The sequence below is a fragment of the Triturus cristatus genome, chromosome 7, assembly GCF_964204655.1.
Source record: "Triturus cristatus chromosome 7, aTriCri1.1, whole genome shotgun sequence".
NCBI lineage: Eukaryota > Metazoa > Chordata > Amphibia > Caudata > Salamandridae > Triturus > Triturus cristatus.
Genome location: NC_140590.1, coordinates 116,801,970 through 116,810,550, shown reverse-complemented (window position 1 = coordinate 116,810,550; position 8,581 = coordinate 116,801,970).

Here is an 8,581-nt window from a genome sequence, read left to right as displayed (position 1 = left end):
CGTGAGAACAACATAATTACTCAATTAATCTTTCCATTCCTTTTCACTCAAAACATCTGTTATTATTTCACATACTTTGCATTCATCATCATCCCACAAGTCACCCAGATCCTCTGGGTTGGAACTTGAATTGGTTTGGACAAGGCGAGAAAGACAATCCTACACTTTGTTTTCTACTCCAGGTATGTGATTTACAACAAAATCATAATCCTGGAGAGCAACAATCCAACTGCAAATTCTTGAAGAAACTGCTTCTAAACTCTTTTTAGTGAACAAGTCTTTTAAGGGTTTGTGATCTGAGCATACAATAAAAGAGCTTCCCCACAGATTTTTTTTTAGTTTCCTATTGGCCAAGAAAATACACAGAGTCTCTTTTTATATGACTGAGTACTGGACTTCTGGCCCTACTAGTGTTCTAGAGAGAAACATAATGGTCACTTCTTTACCACCTTTGACTTATTTAAGGACTGTACCCAGCCCCTTTGAACTAGCTTCAGTAAGTAAGATTGACTTAGCCGTAGTATCAAAACTGCAGAGTGAAGGTGCACTACCTAAAGCACTCTTGATATCATCAAACTCCATCTGACATTTGAGAGACCACACACATTTCTCAACCTTCTTTAAAAGTGACGTTAGAACAAACATGCATGAAGCAAACTGAGGTACAAACTTATTCTAATATTCTGCCATTCCTAGGAAAGTGACCAACTCATCCCTGGTCTAAAGCTCTAAAAGACCCTCAATGGTTTTCACCAGATGATCTTGTGGTTTCACACCCTCCTTCGTTAGCTTGTGTCCTAAGTAGTCAATTTCTGAAAGATTAAACCTGCACTTACTCTTACGAAGGGTCAAACCACGAGACTTAAACCTAACTAGAACAGCCCTAAGCCTCTCATCATGTTCCTTCTGAGATGAGCTATGTATCAGAACATCGTCCTGATATATCTTTACACCTGCTAAACCATGTAAGACGTCTTCCATAGCTCGTTGGAAGACAGAAGCAGCTGAATTGAGACCAAAAGGAAGACGTGTAAACTTATAAATCCAAAAAGGCATGATGAAAGCTGTCAAATTCATGGAATCACTATCTATCTTGATTTGATGGTATGCGGCTGTCAGGTCCAAGGTGGAAAAGACCTCCACCCCTTCTAGTTGGGTCAATATCTCCGTGATATTCGGGAGTGGATACTTGTCTGCAACAACTGCATGATTAAGGCTGCGAAGATCAACACAAAGCCTAATCTCACCCGAAGCCTTAAGTGCTAGAACGACCGGAGCTAACCAATCACTTGCCTCAGTCTCCACTATGATACCTTCCTTTTTAACTTCTTTAGCTCACTGCGCATGGAGTCTCTTAATGCAAAAGGCACACTTCGTACTTTGCAGGAGACAGGAAAAGAATCAGCTCTAAGAATAATTTTGTGAGTATAGTTTGAAAGACACCCCAACTTTTCCCTGAAAACTCACTACGTAAGTCTTTTATTTGGGTAACTTTAACTGATTCAGTGATATCCTCAATCTTGCAACTGGTATTGTCCTCAACTTGGTTAGTTGGAGAAGTAAAAGATTCTTTCATTACGATGCATGGATCACCGCCAGGATTTAACATCACACCTAGATCAGCTTGGTGGATCCAGCTGATAATACAGTCTCCTCTGCAGGATATGTATATTTTTCCAGTGGTAAATTTTCCTTTATATTCGATTTCACCTAAAAAATAGCCAAATAATTTTATAGGTTGACCTCCATAAGCAAGAGGTCTAATGTCTGGTTTAAAATTTTTAACCTTATTAACCACACTAGACACATAGAAACTTTTTGGAATCAACGTAATCTTTGCACTGGAGTCAAAGAGCATTTTAACAGTATGACCATTTACTTGAACTCCATCAACTGGATTCTTGGAGGCTTTACTGGAACCTTCAACTGCGTGAACCAGAACCTCACCACAATGAAGTTCATCTGACTCTGAATCTGAAGTATTCTGTATGAAAACTTCTTTTACACGTTTATTCTTCTTGTATACTTTTGTTCTATAAACTTTTGCTATGTGACCTACTCTACCACAAGTTTTACACTTGGCAGACAGAGCAGGACAGGATTTATCATTCGCTAGATGACCAACAGTGTCACAGCGATAACACTTTACTGTAATGTTTTTCTTAAATTTTACATTTGTGAAGTCATTAGATTTCGAAACACTTTGTTTTGTTACACTTTGTACTTTTTCACCATTTACACTAGCATTAGACTCTTTTTTAATTTCTTCAGCACAGGCAAGGGAGTGTTCCAGCCGTTTAGCAATTGCATCATCCTTCGGCCGCAATTCATCCTTAAATTTTTCTATGTTACAACCTGACATAAATTGGTCGCGGATGCGTTCATCGAGTGCATTATCAAATTTACATGTTGAAGCTAATTTCCTCAAGTGTGTAACATATACTTCAACTGACTCTTGTGGAAGTTGCATACGTCTTCCAAAATGATATCTCTCCAAGACAGTACTTATTTTCGGAAGATAGTGTTTGTCTAGTTTTTTTTTTTTTTTTTTTTTAAAAACCTTTATTCGGATATTTCAAATACACAGCTATTTAGCCGACAACCCGGAGGTTCGGCAGCCCGTCAATCAACATGTGCAGTCTTCTATAGCTTTCATGCAGGAGAAGAACAAAGGTTTCAGTTTTAAAATAAACATAACAAGCAAGGCAATATACATCATGCATTCGCGTCAGTTCCCACCGAGGGGGCGACCCCATATCCAACATCAGATCAACCAGCGAGTGAGAAGAGGAGGGAGAAGCAGAGGCACTAACTTCTATCGGATTTCATCAGCAAAACTCAAGTCGGAAGTGGGGCTAGGGGGAAAGGTGCTCCTCTGGCGGGTCAGTGGCAGGAGGCAAGCATATGTACCCCCTATACTGGTTCCAACCTCCCCACACCTTATGCCATTTCTTGGGCCTCCCCCGTGCACAATACACCGTTTTCTCCCGAAACATGCACCAATCCATGTTGTCCTTCCACGCATCCAGGGTGGGCGGATTAGGGGATCCCCACAATCGTGCAATATCCCGCTTAGCCACCATATTACCAAGGGTCACCCATTGAGTCTGCGCAGCATCGTAGTCTGTAGGGCCCCACACGTTCAAAAGACAGCGCCGCGCTTCTGAATGCAACACAATACCCGTGACCTCCTGCATCACAACGTGAATCCGCTTCCACAGTTCCGCAATCACACCACACTCCCATATAATGTGCAGAAAGGTGCCCACCATCCCGCAGCCCCTCTTACACAGCCCGTCCTCGGAGAAACCCATGTGGACCAACCGGGGGCCAGTGACATAGACTCTGTGGAGTATCTTAAGCTGGACCAGCCGCAACCTGGCGGGGATGGCAACCTCTTTCGGGGAGGAGACAGCGTACTGCCAGTCCTCATCGTCCAGCTCAAGACCATCTCTAGTCCACTGGTCCCGCACCCCCAGGAGGAGATCGGTACGAACGTTCACCAGCTTCTTGTAAATGAGAGAGATTGTGCTCTCCGGCACATGGCCGTCCAAGATCCGGTCCTCCAGTGGAGAGGATTCAGGCACCTTTTCCCCCTCAACGAGGACAGACTGCAGCGCATGGCGTACCTGCGCATACCGGAAGTATTCCGTGCCCTCAAGCACATATTCCGTCTGCAGCTCTTTAAATGACTTAATCCGCCCCTTGGTCAGCATGTCCCCCACCCTAGAGATACCAATCAGGTCCCATTTGTCGAAACCCTTAGAATGCCAGAGTGTCCCCAGCAGGTCCGAGTCAAACAAAGGAGTGGCCAGTGTGAGCCTATCCTTCCACCCCAGGGAGTTCGTGACTGTCTTCCACACGTGTACCGCCACCCCGGTCGGCCCCGTGAGGGACCCAGCCGGGGGCCTCGAATAAAGTGCTCTATAGTAGCCACCACCCCGCAGCAACCACCGGTCCATAGCAAAGCCGGGGCTAAGCGCAGGACCGTAGACTCCATGATTGATCGCGCTCAGTTGGGAGGCCCAATAGTATCTCCGGATGTCGGGAAGCGCGATACCCCCGTCGTACCAAGGGAGAGTTAATTTTACTATCGCTATACGCGGGCGGCCGTCCCACAGCAGCGAACGCTGTAGACTCTCAACCTCCCGAAAATAGCTGGCCAGAACCAGCTCCTGGGTGTTCTGCAGGGCATAGAGAAAACGGGGAAGCGACATCATTTTGAATAGCGCCGCACGGCCGAGGAGGGAGAGCGGCAGCCGCCGCCAGCCTGCCACGTCCCGCCGCAGGCGCGCCAACGGAGGGAGCAGGTTTCTCTCATACCGTACCGTTGGGTCGGTAGAAATATAAATCCCAAGATACAGAAAACCCTCCCGGGCGATCTGGATCGGGCAATTCCGCGGGGGAACCGGAACGTATCCACACAGGGCGTACAGATATGACTTACCCCAGTTGATGGTTAGCCCCGAGTTCCTCCCGAAGGAAGTCAATATGTCGCAGACAACTATAAGGGACTTCCGGGGTGAGGTAAGATAGAGCAGAATGTCGTCTGCATAGAGGGAAATGCGGTCCTCGTGATCAGGGGACCAGCGAATCCCCCTCACGTCTGGGTGCCACCGTATCCATGCCGCTAGCGGCTCAAGGGCGAGAGCGAACAACAGCGGCGAGAGGGGACAACCCTGCCTGGTACCCCTTCCCAGGTCGAAGGGACTGGAGGACCTACTGTTAACAGCAACTTTGGCGAGAGGTCCTTCGTATAAGAGCCGCACCCAGCCCACAAATCCGGGTCCGAAGCCGAATTTCGCGAGCGCGGCCCACAGATATGCCCACTCCACCGTGTCGAATGCCATCGTTGCGTCGAGCGCAGCCACCATGGCCGGTTCCCGCATCGTCCCAACCCTTGCGATCACACCATGAATGCGCCTAAGATTCAACGCAGTATTACGATGTGGGATGAATCCAGATTGGTCGGGGTGGATCAGATCACCGACCACCCTGACTAGCCGGTTCGCGAGGATTTTGGCAAGGATCTTCGGCTCAGCATTAAGGAGCGAGATCGGCCTGTATGAGCTGCACCTGTTTCTAGGCTTGCCGTCTTTGTGGATGACCACGATCGTTGCCAGGCGCTGGTCGAGCGGGAGGCAACCCGTCTCCCGCGCCTCCACAAACATAGCTCGTAAATGCGGAGCGATCTTGTCCGGCCGAAGTTTGTAAAGCTCAATGGGCAGACCATTCGGGCCCGAGGCCTTGCCCGGACGCAAAGAACGTATCGCCCCCGCAATCTCATCGACCGTGATGTCGCCATCAAGATCGTCTCTGTCCACGTCGGAGAGGCAAGGCAGGGCAAGATCGCGCAGGAGTGCACATGAATCCTCCACTGGCCTGTCCGACACGGAGGTATAGACCGTGTGGAAGTAATCCGCAAAGCACTGGACTATGCCATCCGGCTCCGTGACCATGACGCCATCCTCCGTCACTAGGTCCGGCACAACACGATTGACCCTCTCCTTCTTATCCAGCCACGCGATCAACTTCCCGGCCTTGTCTCCGACGTCGTACAGACGGCCCCGCTGTTCCCTACTCAGAGCCTTGGCCGCGTCAGTCAGGAGGGCCCTGTACTCCGATTGTTTAAGGCTCAATTTGTGCAGCGCCTCCGCCGTGACCTCCCCCTCCAGGGCCAACTCTAGGTCTGCGATCTCCGCCTCAAGCTGGGCGACCTCCGCGTCTCTCCGACGCTTGGCCGCTGTTATCAAGGAGAGGGCCTCACCCCTAATCACTGTTTTGAATGCTTCCCACAAGGACACCGCCGACGTGACCGAGCCGAGGTTTTCTTGAAAATAACGGTCGATCGCCTTAAGTACCTCACTACGAGTCACAGGGTCTCTAAGATACCACGGGTTAATTGGGGCCACCCTACCACCCACTCCTCTGCCAACATCCATACAGATCCACACCGGAGAATGATCAGAAATACCTCGTGCCATGTGCCTGGCCTCAGAGACAAGGGAAGCGTGCACAGCCAGAGTAAGGACATAGTCAATTCTGGAGAGACTGCCATGCGCACCTGAGTGGAAAGTGTACTGTCGTTGTGTGGGATGCAACAGTCTCCAACAATCAACCAGCCCTAGGGTATCTATAAAATCAGGAAGCCACTTCTGAGCCCCCCCCGAAATCCTCTGCGGGTGTCTGTCAAGCAGGCCTGAGCCGACCGCGTTGAAGTCACCACCCACCACCAACATTCCCTCAGGGAGATCCAGTAATGTCCTCTCTAAATCTGCTAGTGTAGCGGGCTGCAGTGCAGGGGGGACATAAACCGACACCAGGACCAGCGTCCTGCCCTCCCACCATCCCGCCACTGCCGCGAAGCGCCCCCTGTCGTCTACAGTAGTGGAGTCAACCTCAAATGGCAGAGAGGACCTGACTAGTATTCCCGCCCCTCTGGAACCCGAGGAGAACCCGGAATGTGCAACAAATTTATAACCTTTACGATTGAGTGCATAGCACGTGTTACCAATCAAGTGCGTCTCTTGCAAGAGGACAATATCAGGGGTACATCTCTTCAGAAATTGCAGGACAATCCCACGCTTAATACGATCCCCCAAGCCATTTACATTCCAACTGAGTATTTTGAGGCCCCTACCCCCATCCCAACATGTAAGGAGACCACCACCACCCGTGCGGAACCCGACCCGAGTCACAGAAGCTTGCATCTTGACGCCTTGCAGAACCAAAAACAACAACAACAACCCCAACAACAACCCCCATCCACCCCCCACCCTGCACCCCTGCGTAAGCTCTAAAGAGCCCCCCAACTTGCAGTGTGCCTGTCGCCCCTTATACAAACTAATCTACGAAAAAAACCCCAGAGGAGGAAAAAGCTACCCTACTGCCCCCGCCACCCCCCGGACTATCAACCTCCCGGAGGAACCGGAGTCCTGGTACTTAAGTCCTGGCTCAATGTTCGTCACCACCACCATCAGCGCCACCGGAGCGTTCCACACCAGACCGTTCTTGGGGCAGATTGTCCAGCCAGTCTCCGACCATGTCGGGTGACTCAAAAAAGAAAGTCCGCTCTTCGAACACCACCCGCAACCTGGCCGGAAAGAGCATGGCATATTTTAGTCCCATCTCACGTAGTCTTCTCTTGACCGCCAGGAAGCCTTGCCGCTGCTTCTGCACCAACTGGGTGAAGTCCGGATAGAAGCTTACAGTAGTGTTCTGGAATTGCAGCGGGCCGGCCATCCGCGATGCTTGTAGAATGGCATCTCGATCCCTGAAGTTAAAAATCCTGGCGACAATCGGCCTCGGAGGGGCCCCCACATTGGGCCTCCCGCCAGGAACTCTATGGGCCCGTTCGACGGTAAAGAACTTGCTGAGGCCTTTGGGTGCCAGATGGTTCACCACCAGGTCCTCCACGAACAGGTCCACCGACTGCTCCTCCGAATTTTCCGGGACCCCAATGATGCGCACGTTGTTGCGCCTTGCACGGCCTTCGAATTCTTCCAACCGTCGGGCGAAGTGATCATTTGCCGTCCCGAGAGTACGGACTTCCTGCTGAAGGCCGGAGACATCGCCCAGGAGGCCGGCAGTCTTGAGGTCCAGGGACTGAACCTGCTCATTAGTTTTCCCAAGGTCAGCCCGAACCAGATTGACATCAATCGATATGGCATCCACTTTTTGTGCCAGGGTCTCAAATTGTTGCCCAATCGAGGACTTCATCCCTTCGATGGCCCCCATGATGTCTTGCAGGGTTAGTTCTGTGGAAGGGGATGTCGCGTCCTTCGAGGCTTCCGACGTCGGGCCCGATCCGCCCGGGGACCCCTTCTGATGGGCATAGCGGTCCATGTTGTTAGTCTGGGTGTAGATGCCCCGCCTGGTGTTCTTGGGCTTCTGTTTTTCGGCATCCGACCTGGTCGACATCGCAATCCACCGTGTAGACAATCTCCTGGCCCATACAGGGTAAACAGCCATGCAACCAGTGGCTGGCACTACGCACGCCCCGTCCCGGGCGCTATGGAGACTGGAAGGCGAAAGTGAAAGTGAAAACACCTCCCCTCCGCCGACTCTTCCCCAGCCAGGCCGCTGTTGTTCAATTAGTGTGCGGGCACTGTGCCAACGCAAGTCCCGGGCACTGTGCGGGGAGTAGGCCACAAACTTCCAGGCGGTATAACTTCGGTCTCCGGTGGGCGATTTCGACCCGGACAGCAGCCCCCGCCTCAGCAGCCGCTCACCTCCAATAGTCCGGGCATCAAGTACAGGATAAGAGACAGGATAAATGCCGGAGGGAGCGAGGGACTCGGGAGCTCTAGGCTCACGCGGCCATCTTGATCACGCGCTAAGCTCCTCCCCCTTGTCTAGTTTTTTAAGACAAATCTCGAACTCATTAAGACCAGTGGATTCTTCGTCATTCTTATCAGGTAGGTGTTCAAACACATCCTGACCTTCTGAGCCTAAACAGTGCAGGAGAAGAGCAGACTTCCTTTCAGTGCTCAAGGACACACCACACACTCTTGTGTAATTAAGGAAAACCTTTTTCCATTTGGACCAATGAATGGAAGGTTCTCCTGGGTTAGATAAGAAG